Raw genomic sequence first — 14,245 nt, 5'->3', positions numbered from 1 at the left:
AGTAGAATTAATTTCCCTGACTTATAGTTTTCTAAGTGAAAGGCAGATGGGATCCCAATTTGTAAATGCCTCTGAGTGTCACTGTCTTCTCATATATTGCAGTAAATTTCAAATGAGAATTATAATTCCCATTTCTAGGCAAGAAATAGGGGTGCTGTTAAATTATAACTTATAAATAGCTTGTTCTCAACGCTAGGCCTATCTTAATTAAAATTCTAAGCACTTTTTCATACTATCTATTAATCTAAATATCATTCAGCTCAGACACTTGATGTAATCCTGACAGGTTGGGGAGTACCTTTTTCACTGATGACATTTTCTTCAGTTTTTACCTGTCTCTTTCCCTATGCTCTGTGCTTATTCACTTTTCTGTGTATTTCTGAGTTCAGTAAATGTGTTCCATGGTCCAGCTCTGCTTTCTGCACACATCCTCTAGGACTCTTTCCTAATCTCAGTGTCCTTTTCCCTATGTTTAAAATAGGATCTGACTACCTAATGGAAGCAGGATAAGATCATCAAATGCATGCTTTGTATTAAGGACAGAATTATACCATGAAAGAAAATTGTATTACAAAATGAGCTCCTTTTTTCACTGACCTCATTATCCTGGTAAACTACCCTGCTTTTCCCTTGTCCTCAGCTGTGAAGGGACAGGCCATATTTCATAGGTTGCTTCAGCTAAAAATCTTGCTGGGTCCATCTGTTATGCAGAACCATTTCCATCAAGAAGTCTAAAATTCTACAGCTGGAAGGGACTCAAAGATCACCTAATCACACTAGGTTATTTTAGAATTTAGAAATTGGGTCTCTCTGAGAATAAGTGTGTTCCCTAAGGTGAGTGAGGAACAAAATTCATAACTGCCCAATGAAGGGGGCGGGGTAGCTTTGAATGAGGATCTTTGGCTCAAAGTCTCAGGACCCAATCAATTATTTAGCTAGAAAGTTGTGCGAATGGCTCTATGTGCTTCCCGAGGGATACATGGCTGAAGCCGTATGTCTTAGTGGATGATTGCTTTACATGTGAGACTGCTTTGTAAAGCAGTGATCATGCATCCTGTGGTTACCACAGGATGCTCTGAATGTAGTATGATACCAGTAAATCAGGGTACCAGACTTCATTTGCATGAATAAATGAGTGTATGAATCCTGATTTATACTTCTTAAAATACATACTGTTTAGAGAGAATATTAGTGCATTAGGTATATGTAAGTTCTCAACGAATCATTATAAAATAAGGAGGCTCTTCTCATTACACAATGAGTGGTATTAATAAAGATCTACATAGTGGATGGTGATGTAAAGTAAGCAATCAAGTTTCCACTGTTATTGGCACACTGCGTGCTCTATGCTTTCCTTGTGCTCCTAACGATAAGCAGGGCCAACCATTGCACCAATAAAACTTTCTTGCTGATCGTTTCCTGGATATTTGCAGCAAACCTACAAAGTTTTACCTAGACCTGGAGTCCTTCTTTACTTTGACAAAATAGGTTTTGGAAAAAACTGAAATCTATTTCACGCATACCCAAATGATACATAAGCACCAGCTGTTACCATGGAATGAAGGGATTTGCACGTATTTACAGAGGCTCCTGGTATCTGCAAAATTTCCAGCCATACATTTGGCCTATTGACAAAGAACTGTGTCCTGGTGCAGTGGAATTAGCAGTATAGATCTAGATAGTCAATGTTATACCTGCTTTTCATATTTATATTAATGAAAGGTAAAATGTGTTTCTAACAAAATCCTAGTAAAATTAGCCATAATGTTTTACTGCAGGAAATTGGCTTATGATTGGCTTTTCCCTACAGCTCTTAAACAGACTTTGGTAGCTGCAGTGAGATTTTTTGTATTATACTATTTTAAAGAAATTGTGAAGCAAAGTTGGTGGTTTGTGAATCACTAATTCCGTTATAAGCTGAAATGTTAACATGACCATTTACAAAGCTTCACACAGATCTTTTGACATTGCTTTCACATAGAATTTCCACTTGAGACTTTCAAATCTTTGCCTCTGAGTGCCTTTAGAGAACAGCTGAGGTCAAGAATAAGCAAATCTTACACAAGCATAGTCTGTCAAAACCCAGGGCATCTGGAATCCTTATCTAAGTACCTGGATGCCTACTGCTACTTGGCCTACTTTATTTTTATTTATTTATTTATTTTTTACTTCTCTGTATAAAACAAATGGCATTTGTTTCAGTGATATAAAAAGGAAGCAGGATATAAAGCCTTTAATTTGCTCAGAAATGCCTTAAAGTCATTAATAAATCCATTCAAAATGTCAAAGTTTATTAAGAGTGTACAACCCTGTGCAGGTAATTTAGGAGGTAACTACACATGTGGACCAGTCTCATTAGATTGGCATTTGAGTGAATGAGGACACATGATAGTTTCTGTCAAAGAGGATGTCTCACAGAATTCATAAAATCTACATTAGCTTAGCCAAATTCAATTAGGATCATGTGGTATTGATTGGGGTATGAAAATAGTTTCTTAACAACACAAGCATTTCCTCCCAAGCACTTACTTATCTGTAACTGATTTTTTTTTTTTTACAGTGGGCACACTTATACTTTAGGTACATCGGTTACGAATATTGTCTGGTTCTCTGTAATTGTCTTTTGTTCATAAGAAATGTATAACTGTTGTGATTTTGCTTCAATGCTAGGAGGAACGTGGCTTTTGGAGTATGAGGTTGGCATTGAGTAGAAAGGAGCTTAAATCACACTAAGGTAGGCCAGAGGAACCATATTACATTTGCTTAGCTTCAATGTGGCAAAAGTCCTAGAAGCTGAAGCCTCTGGAAAGATAATCTTGGATTTCTCTTCATTCTTTGAGCAGCACAATGAGCTGCTTTCTTCCCCGGAAACACACTTCTGATCATACCCTTCTGCAGTAGCACTGACATAAATAGCAGAGACACACCATGAATCTTGGCCAACAGTGACCTGCCTCAATTTTAAATGACCTTACTGCATAGAGGAGCTTAAGATTGCCCTGAGTCTGATGAAACCAGGAAAGAATGACAAGCCAAATGTCCAAGTTGCTGTGCCTTTGAAGGGCTGACAGTGCCCTTTTGGCTTGGGTGTGTCATTACTAGAGCAATTCAACACTGCTCAGAGTCTGTCTGTTGCTGTCTGTATCATGGAGGTGCGCTTAGACATGGAATTCAACCACAAAGCTATTTTGAAAAAAAATATTAAGGTGGTCAATGGACACAGCATTTGATCTTTTAGAATTTCATCTCCTATACAGAATGTTTGATATGTTCAAATTGATCATTCTCCCTGTAATACTTGGATAGGAGGAGTGTTTTAAGATGAACAAGTATGTGACAGTTAATCTTATGTTTCACCTTTGTAAAGTTAAAGGATGATTAGACACCAAGCAAACACTATTTCTGGGTGTGTCTCTGAAGTTATTTCCACAAGAAAATAGCTTTTGAAATCACTACATGGCCTCTTAGTAATGTGTGAGTAGCCATTACCCAATTTGCTGAGGGATCACCTGGAGTCCAGGTCTGAGAAAGGAAGGATGCTTTCTCGTTGCACTAGACAGCCATCTACCCTTAGGCACTGGGGTTTCTGATTGCTCGGCTTTCAGACTGTAAGCCTTCCATGACTGCCTCTCCTGGTTCTCAGGCCTTTCTTAGTTTTTTAGCTTATATATGGGAGATCGTGGAATGAATAAGAATGGCCCCAAACATATAGGCTCATATTTGAATGCTTAGGCATCAGGGAGTGGTACTATTTGAGAGGGATTAGGAAGTATGGCCTTGTGAAAGTAGCTGCAGCCTTATTGGAGAAAGTACGCCACTACAGATAGATTTTGAGATAGCAAAAGCCCAAGTTGGTCCCAGTCGTTCTTCCTTACTGCTGCCTCCAGATTCAGATATAAAACTCTCAGCTACTTCTTCACCACCATTTCTGCCTACATCCCGCCATGCTCTTGGCAATGATGATAATGGATCAAACCTTGGAAATTGTAAGCCACCCCCAATTAAATGCTTTCTTTTATAAGAGGTGCCATAGTCATGGTGTCTCTTTACAGCACCAGAAGACCATAGACCAAGAGAGAAGTTGGTAGAAGGAGCAGGGTTTTGCTATGATAAGCCTGATCATACTTTTATTTGGAGGAATATGGAAGATTTTTGGGACTCTGAACTAGAAAAACAGTTGCATGCTTGAAGTGAGGCTTAATACCCGATCCCACTAAGAACATGGAAGGCAGTGACGCTGAAGGTGATGTGGAATGTGAGGGCCAAGATCCAGAGGCTTCAGAGCAGGGGAATATTAATAAGTGGCCTAGAGACTATCTTTGTAATATTTTGATGAAGAATGTGGCTGCTTTCTTTCTTCACCAAAAGGAGAAAAAGCACCAAAAGTAGAAAGGAGCTAAGTCCAGTGCTCGAGGACTTTAAGAAAGCTCCTTTAAAAATTTAAGTTTAAAGAAAAGTTTGATACTAAATGCAATAACAGGAATTATCGTCACCTCAGGGTGAGACCTCACCCAGCTAAGCTTCCCACTGGTGAAAAGTAAACAGAAAAACTTAAGCAGTGATGGGAACCCTCTAAGTCAGAAAGCTGGTGAAAATGTCCTTGAGTCAGGGACCAGGTTCCAGCCTTAGTAAGCAGAAAAATGTGGCAACTTTGATCACATGCTTCTAGCATTAGAGTCAAGGATACAAAAAAGGGGTTGTGGCCCTACGTGACTAAGGAAAGTAGCCAAGTCCAGGCATGTGTCAGGGGTGTCCCTGCATGGAGGCCCAGAGAGGCCATTTTGTGAAGCCCTGAAGGTGAAGCCTGGATTTCATTGGCGACACAAAGATGTTAAAGATGCCAGAAAGACGGAATATTTCATTCCCAGAATGCACATGAGCTAGGCCACAATTGCTTGTACTTCCAGCTCTATGGGACCAAATTCCTTCTTTTGGCCTCCATGAATACCTGCATAAAAGTGGAATCCACTTACAGAAAAAATATGTAAAAATAAATCTTGAAAAACAATCAGTGCATTTATATATGTACAAATTGATAGAAAACTGAAGAAAAAAACCCAACGTATTGGTACAATTAGCTCTTTCCTGAAACTTTAAATCTATAAGTACTTTGGAACAGAATATATTTTATGAGGTTATTATCTGTGATATATCCTATTATGTTTAAAGATAAAATTCAGAATAGTATTGATCTTAATCCTCTTTGAGAGGAAAAAAAAACCCATTGACCATTTTCCCCTTTTTTGAGTAGACTGAACCATTTTTTAAAATTAAAATAGTGTGTTTAGTAATGTTTTAAAGATACCCTTTTTGGCACATGTGAGCTTGTCAGATAGTTGACAGACATGACGCCTGAGAGGTTGCTCAGTTGAATCAGTACCTACTTAGGTTCAGTACTGCTATTTTCTATAAAGGATGCCAGTGTATATGACACCTAGCATATTGTAACATTCCTCAGTTCTGAAATAACCTCTAATCAATGATTACTATGAGTATCTTTACTACTTAGTAAAGTATTTATTAAAAAATAAAATCTAATATTAATAAACACCCCACTTCTGCTTCCAGCCCCCGTACGCATCCCTTCATCTAGGCTTTTTCATTGATCTTAACCATCAGCATGTGTGAAGCATGCCTGAGCAATGCATTATGACCTACAGAGTGTTATGACCTACATGTGTTTATAGAGCACATATCATGGTGATACTTTTGTACCCCACCATCTCTAAAAAATATCCCATATAATATAGTAGATGCCATGAATAATTAATATATATTTTTTTGCATTCAAATACATTCAGAGCCAGAAGGACAGACCTTATCAATATGATAGTACCCTATGCATATTTCTACAAATGAAGCAGAGCATTTTAATTTAGTGAGGAGACTGGCAGTTTGAGTGAGTCAGTCTACATGTGCATGCACACATGCTGAGGTATATCAAGCTAATGAAATATTGACCATCTCTATTCCATGAGTCCAAGTTCTTTCAAATATTTACTGAATGCCAGGCACCCCTGTGGTGCTAGGGAAACGGCAGTGTACAAAACAGACAAAGTCTCTGCCTGCATGGTGCTTACATAAGCCCAGCAGGGGGTACGGAATAGGATAAATAAATACAAATAATATTGTGGATGTTGATGAGTGCTAAGAATGGGTAAGTGGACGATGTGATAGAGAATCACAAGGGAACTTGCTTTAGATAGAAGGACCGGCAGGGTGTAAAGTGATGGCAGAGATACAGCCTCTGCCCTCAAATTGCTAGGAGCCCAGGGGGTGGCTGGGATGTGTATTCTGAGAGCCATTACTCACTCATGTGCTATTTCGCAGACTTCTGCCAAATCCCCACTCTTGCAAGAGAGATGTTAATAGGTATTTTATGAAAACAATCAAAAGTTCTGTTGTTAAATGTATCTGGAAAGCATTGGAGAGCAATGCGGATTCTCGTGGAGATTTACAGCGCTGGGGAACACAGTTCACCCGAGGTGCTGGGAAGTCTTACAGTAATAATATATATATATATATATATATATATATATATAAGTTTGCTTAATGCTATGTTTCAAAAATATTTTTGACCTTGAATTCTGACTCAATCCAGTAAGTGCCTTAGAATATAATGAATTTTAATGCTATCAAGGAGATAAAGGTGTCTAAGTATCACGAGGTTTAGCAGCCTAGACGAAACAGTCTACTTTGTGAATGGAAATAATAGTTCCAGGAGATTCAGCGATTATTTATTGTTCTTTGGTCAAAGCCTTCACCGCCCAGTGAATTCTTAGAAATATATTTTTATTAGTCATGTATTTTTGAATAGGTATAAATCTAGTTGTTAATAGTATGAACATATATAGAATGTTTATCTCATGAAAATGGAAAATGGTTTTGTTTGTTTTGGTTCCTGTTGCTGTAATTTCCTACCCCCTTACAGCAAGTCTACACAGGGACTCTGCCCCAGTTCCCTGTGATCGGTCCCTCTTTCTTTTTCTGTCTCTCCTACTATCCATTAGGGTTTGTGCCCTTTCTTTTGTCCCTGGAGTTGTTCTCAGGTGAGGATCCTTGGATTTCGGAATCACAGTACTTCTAGCATTGAGCACATGCCTAAAACTAAGGAGGCTGGTTTCTCAGCTTAGATGTGAGAGTTTTCCCTCAAGGTGTCAGCACATTTGGTTTCTTGGGGGATGTTCCTCTCTTCCAAGCTTCCTGACCATGTCTTCATGCTCTAGAGCAGTGGTGCTCAATCTTAAAGTTGAAACTCTTTTTATTTATTTATTTATTTATTTGAAACTCTTTAAAACAGTGTTGTGCTGACCTCTGACCATAATGCCTAACTGTAATCTTGATACTGTTATGAGCCAAAATGTAAATATTTTTGGAGATAGAGATTTGCCAAAGGGTCACCACTCACAGGTTGAGAATCACCGTCCTACAGGGTGGTAGGTGGGACCAAAGTGAGCACTGCTATCTGAGCTTATAAAGTTGTTAAAGTAACTTTTATTTGCCTGATGTAATTGTTGTCTTGAAGGCTTACTGCCTCTGTCTGCTAACCTAGTCCTAGTCCCGGAGGCTTCTAGACTCCATACAATCTAATCTAGGCCTAGAATGTTTTCAGGCACTGAGACTCACTGATGAATAATTCACCTTTTTTAGCTCTTTCTGAACTCTGACTGGCTGGATCAACACAGCTGTTCTGGCTCAAAACTCTTCTTCAAGCTGGCTGATTCAAGTTTGTTTCTCTCAGCCTCTGAGTGAATTGTTCTGCTTGATCTCATACTAATTTTGGCACTATGTTGTAATCTTCTGGCTCCTTCTCATTCTCTGGCTCATTCGGTCTTCACCTGTGTCTAGCTCGTTATCTCTTCAATTAGTCTCTGTAAAACTCCCCTTATAAAATTGCCTCTGAGCTCCACAAACTGAACTGCCACAAACTTGACTCTAATGTGCTGACCCTCAATTCACTGACTCAACCCAACTGCCTGAACAGAGCTGATTAGAACTCAGCGATCTGCATGCCTCTGTCTCTTAAGTGCTGAGATTAAAGGCATGCCCCAAAAGGCCTGGACCTTAGCTTTTCCTTACCTGAAACTTGCTTTATACCAGGCTGGCCTTGAACTCAGAGGTCTGCCTGCCTCTGTCTCCTGGGAGCAAGGGTATGCTTATATTACAGCCAGATCACACAGACCCAGCAGGTCTTTGGATGTGATCTCTTGCCAGAGAATCCAGGTTCTGAATTAAAATTCCTCTACATAAAGTCACTAATCCTGTCACAGGATCTCTACCCTCACGATTACCACCTACGATCCCCAAGTCCCAATACTGTAACTGTTTCCTGTGGTTTTAATAAAGATATTTTGAGAACATAATCTAACTCATGCCAACCATATTGGTGGGAATATTTGAATTTGAATTTTCCCTTCAAGCATCCTGTAGCCAGAGATTGGTTAATGCCTGAGTTTCTAGTTGTCTTTCAGGACAATGAAAGGAGGCCTGATTTGTACTTCATAGAAATAGGAAAAATATATAAAAATGAGTTTGAGAGTGAGTATTTTCTAAATGTAGAGTTCCAACCAATGGCATGTCCATGTACCTTGGTAGTATGTCATGGCAGGAGGGAACAGCTTGTCTTTTAATATGTTATTGTGGAGATTACAATGGCACAGGAAGGGGATGGATCTAGAAAAGGAGAGCGGAAGTCAGGCTTCATATTACATTCCTTACTGGGAAAATGTGGAGAAGAATCTTCCTGAGACTAGGGTTTCATGTGTTTTGAAGACTGGCTACTGACCCACAGAATCTGAGTGTGTTTCCTCCAAGCTTTGTGCTGAAACACACTTCTCATTGCTGAGACAGTACGTTTAGACATTTCGTTGAGTAATTTATGATGGGTCTGTTATAAAAGAGCCAGAAGGAAGCATGTGTGTCCGTGATTCCTGACCACCCTGTCTGCTTCCTCCATGTGAAGACAGTAAGGGCACCTTTACCACACACTGTGCCTGCTACTGCCTTGATCTCTGACTTAATAGATTCTAGAGATATGAAAAAACTTTGCATTACTTATCAATTAATCAGCCTTATAGATTTTGCTAAAGAAACACAAACATACTATGCCATATGGTTTTATTCCCTAGTTAAACAATGTAGAATGGAAAAAAGTAATAGTAGGGGCATTTTTCCATTCATAATTAAGCAATTGTATCTATTTTAAATTCTAGTTTACGTATTTAATAATAAACTCAGAAGTTGGTTTAGAATATTTCTTGAATGACAGGTTTTATGTATATTATATGCTTTTTAAAACATGCTAAGAATCTGTAAAATCACCTTTCACTCACATTTGTATATCAAATGTATACAGTATTTTATGTTTGTCAATTACCTGTCTAATATAATCTTCTTTTAAAAAACACATCATTATGAATCTTATCCTTGGCATGGCGACTATATTAAAAATCGCTTTTGAGATGGGAATTAAACTCATTCCATACTCTGCTAGCAAGACAAATATTTGTTGAAATCAGATCTCTCTATTATTGTCAAAACCAGCACTGTCATGTTTTTGGGTTCCCAGGATTGTAACTTTTGAAAACAGTGACTTCCAGCTTTTGCAGATGCCTTGTCCATCATATGCCTGGATCATCTCTGAAGGAAACTGCCACCACTTTTTATGTCAGATGCTCAGACTGTTTCCACCAACTCCCTTAGTTAGCACAAATCTTCAGCATCTAACAGCACTTGTTCCATTGTAGACACTTTACAAATACTTGTTATTGATTATTGAATTGCTATGTTAATTAAATGATTCCTGAGGGGGTCAAAATTAACTTCTGACTCAATCTATAGATTTCTGACTTCCTGAAAAAATTTTCCCTATGGAACTGTGACACGAAAATATCACTTTCTTATTTGAGGGGGACTTTCTATCTGTCAAATCTTTGTAAATCTGGTTTTTCGCTTAAAGATTTTCAAATATTGTACACATACACACACACACTCACATATATGTAAAATCACAAACATATACACATACCCACTAACATCTATACAACAAAATGTACACACAATTACACACACATGTACACCTACACATGATCACAAACATACAGATACACTCACACATATATACAAACATACGCAAACACTCACATATACACACTCACATACACATGCTGTCCCACAAATCCAGATATGCACAATTACACATACACACATACACATATACACCCATAAATAATCACAAAAATACACATGCACTCATACAATACACTCTCACATCCACATATATGCACAAATACAGACACATAGACCCAAGTTCACACACATGCACACTCACAACATACACATATACACACACATAAACACACATCATCTTTATTTTCTACAGCAGTAAAATTAGTAGCTTTCAAGCTACTAGAAAGAGAACGCTACTGATGGAACGTTCAGCTGGCCAGTGATTAATGTAACAGCGGGAATATTACTTTACCATTTTGCCAATCAGTAAACAGCTTGAAAATAGTAAAAAAAATGTGTTCATTTACTTTTCACAGTGATGGTGTGGAGATTGAAGGGGAAATGTTTTCTGTGGATTGGATCTGTGTGATTCAAAACTTGCCACGGCAGTGTAGCTACCTCGTGGAACTATTTTAGGCCCTAAATACTTCAGCTCACTCCTTAGCTACCTAATATCCTTTACACTGTAAAAAGCTATGCTGATTTTGCTGCCAATGTAAAGAAACTGAAAGTTCTTACATTTAACACCATCACTGTCTCTACAGACAAGGACTTCCTATATAAGCTGTATGAAGTATCATCAGCCCTATGGGAGACCAAAAATATCATCACACAAAGAGACAGAAATACCTGCCGTTTCATTTTTGGCAGGAAAGGATGATGGTAGAGTGTTCCTTCTGGCTACCAATGTACAGTGTCCTGCCATAGGACATGCCTGTGTCCAGTCAAAAGCCAGGTCATTTGGAAAGCCAGTTCTTTGAAGTTCTTCCTGCCACACCATACAGAAATGTGCTAATGTCACAGTGGAGGAAGGATAAGAACTCCTATTGGAATCTAAGTAAAAAGAACCAGGAATGTCCCAAGGGAACTTAAAGGTAAGACCTCATTGACAGAGCAGAACTAGGAAATGCAAGATTCTCAACAACAGTGGTGAGTTCGAGGTCGTATATACATCCCCCAAAACTTAGTATTATAGATTCTGGTTAAAGAAATACTGCTAAATCAGGGACAAAGGAGTTTACTAGTTAGTGCACAGCACAGGAGACATCACTAGCTACATGTTTCCATCCCCTCCTATGGCCAGAGACCCCCCACAGAGAAAATGACGAGGATATAGGCAGAGTCTCTGAACATGCTGAGTTTGTGTCACAGCTGAAGAGCCCCGATTGCAAGAAAAGCCCTGGCTTATGAAGGGAGGCAGGCAAAGCTGGCTAACTTTTGTCCTAAGGAAGATGCTGTTTTTATTATCTTAGCCAGGAAACAAATCTGCCCTCGTTTGTGAATGGAGAGACTTCATCTTCCAGAGCTGCTTGCTCACTGTACAGAGATCCCTGGAGAAACAATCCAGACGGAGGAAGAAGAGCCACCACTGTCTTTGTACCGACTGAGTATGCGCAAAACTGTGAGACACTCAGAACTGTCTCCTAAAAAAAATGGGAGTTGCTTAGCTTCCTCTACACTCTGTCCAGTTGCCAATAACAGAGTCTTTCTGCACAGGGGCACTTCTCCCTTTCTGTTGGATGTGCTTTGCTATCCATCTATAACTCAGTAATGTGCCATGCATGACATACCCATTTTGCATAAGTGCCTTTAAACAGTTAATCAAAGGTCTTGCTTTCTTCAGCCTATAAAAGTCACTATTTTCCTCTCAGGATTTCTGTTCTGCTTGGCTATCAATCACTCAGTGGGGGAACTTTGCAAAGGTGGCATATCAGATAAATTCATTAGCCAATTTAATCCACTTATGTATACAGTAGGAATTGTAGGTGATGTTTTATTAGATTTCCAGCCAAGTGAAACAATTTAAGGATAAATTACACTGGTCATTTAATTCAGATTTTTGTGTTTATTTTTTAAAAATCACTTTCATTATGAGTTTGGTTGACTGATCATGTGTGTATGTATGTGTGTATGTAATGAATACATGTGAATGTGCAGAGTCTCTCTATGAGGTCAAGGGAGAATCTCAGTCTTCTGAGTTGAGTCTTGAAATTACAGATGTGCATTCCCAGGCCTAGTGGCTCGTTACAAAACAATCATCTCCAGTTCCACTGACCACTCTGTCATTAGTCCTTCTTCAAGGAGTTTTGTAGCATCTTCCTGGAGTATTATTTGAAAGACCCAACCCTAACCAATAAGCTATTTGTGATTGATACCTCCTGGGAAAGAGAATATCAGTCCTCTCCAATGGATTGTTATAATCTCTATCAGCCACACTCCAGGCCAAGTGTAGGAGTAATTGGCCAAAACAAAATCAGCTTCATATTTTTATACAGTTTTAAAATATATTTATTGTTGTTGGTTCTTTGATATAGATAGATAGATGAGAGAGAGAGAGAGAAAGAGAGAGAGAGAGAGAGAGAGAGAGAGAGAGAGAGAGAGAGAGAGAGAGAGAGAGAATATGCAAAAGTTGATGACGGTAGATGGATAGGGAGCTGCAGGGCATCAGAGAGGACTGAGGTGATGGGAAAATATGATCAGAATAGATTATACAGAAAATACTTTAAAAAGTTTCTAAATTAAGCAGAATTAAGAGACAACTTGGATTGGACACGGGCATGTTATAGCTATAATTTCATAGTTGTTAAATATTGTTTATGATTTAAGATAAAAATCTAAAATAAAGAGCTTAGGGCTACTCCATTCACTATATATAATTTTAATTTGGAAAATAACACAGCTTAGGGGAAATCGTGGGACTTATTTTTTCACTCTGAGCACTTTTGATGTTCCAGGGAAAAGCACCCAGTCCAGACAATATTAGGACAAATAAAAAAAGGTATAAAAGGGCTGATAATCCTCAAAGAGGGTCCATGGCATCATCGGGAACAGCCACATGAGGGGAGAGCACTGTGAGGGAAGAAGAGGCCTCAGTTTACACTGGCTCACGGGAGAGTTTGCACCTCAGGGAATCTTGAAACTGACTCAGAGTGGAGGAGAGCAAGAGAGAGACTGAAGGGAAATTTTATATTTTGGCAAAGTTTTGAAGGAAAGTGCCAAGTTTTAGAGATTTTAATCAGAGAGATTTCTAGATGCTAATTTTCAATTCAGTCGTGACTAGCAAGCCCACACATACAAATCTTTTAAAATTGTTAGTTTCCCTCTTTCCCTCTGCCTATTTAGTGAGTGAAGAAAATGGAGATAAGTAGTAGTTTGCGACAAGTTCCACATCTAACCAGATTGGTGATCTCTGACAGATCTATTCATCTCTTCTTGCCCTTGCATCCTAAAGAAAAACATGAGTTTTATGCAGTTACATTAGCAATTTAGAGATGTCACCCATGGCCTAATTGTCTGTCTCTCACAAAGTTTTCAATGACCTAAAACAACAAATAATCTCACCAAAAGAAAATAATTTAAGAATTAAAAATATATGCGGGCTACAAAGTGAAAACGTAAAGCAATTTTCTGTAACTGAGATTATATTTAGCCTACTTGTTTGTGGCTATGTTGTAAAATATGCTGTAGTCGAAGAGAATTTTCTTTGTACATTTTTTTATAACTTAATGATAGTTGCTTTTATTAATATTTTATAGTTCTTTTTTTTAAATTTTTTAATTAATTTATTCTTGTTACATCTCAATGGTTATCCCATCCCTTGTATCCTCCCCTTCTTCCCTCCCTCCCATTTTCCCCTTATTCCCCTCCTCTATGACTGTTCCTGAGTGGGATTACCTTTTTAAGGTTATGGCTTCATTGCTTGAAATTAAAAATACTCTGGTGCTGATTCTAATTTGTACTTGTTTGTGTCTTGAATGTGTCTGTTTAAGTCCTGAAACCCCCAGCTCTAAGAACATTTGGAAATGATTTTAATAGTTTGCTAGAAAATTAAACACAAAACTATTATATGACTCAGGAATTTCACTTGAGTGTGTATCCAATCAGTTTTATGCAGAGACGCAAGTGTTTATGTTCCTGTTTTCTATCAGCATTAGTCATAGTAATTAAAAGATAGAAACAACACAGATGAATGAGAAAGCAAATTATGTAATATAGGCTCTATGGAATAGTACTCAGC

Source organism: Acomys minous, assembly GCF_964271855.1.
Source record: "Acomys minous genome assembly, chromosome: 5".
Classification (NCBI taxonomy): Eukaryota; Metazoa; Chordata; class Mammalia; order Rodentia; family Muridae; genus Acomys; species Acomys minous.
The sequence above is the reverse complement of the archived record's forward strand: the minus strand, read 5'-3'. Positions refer to the sequence as shown.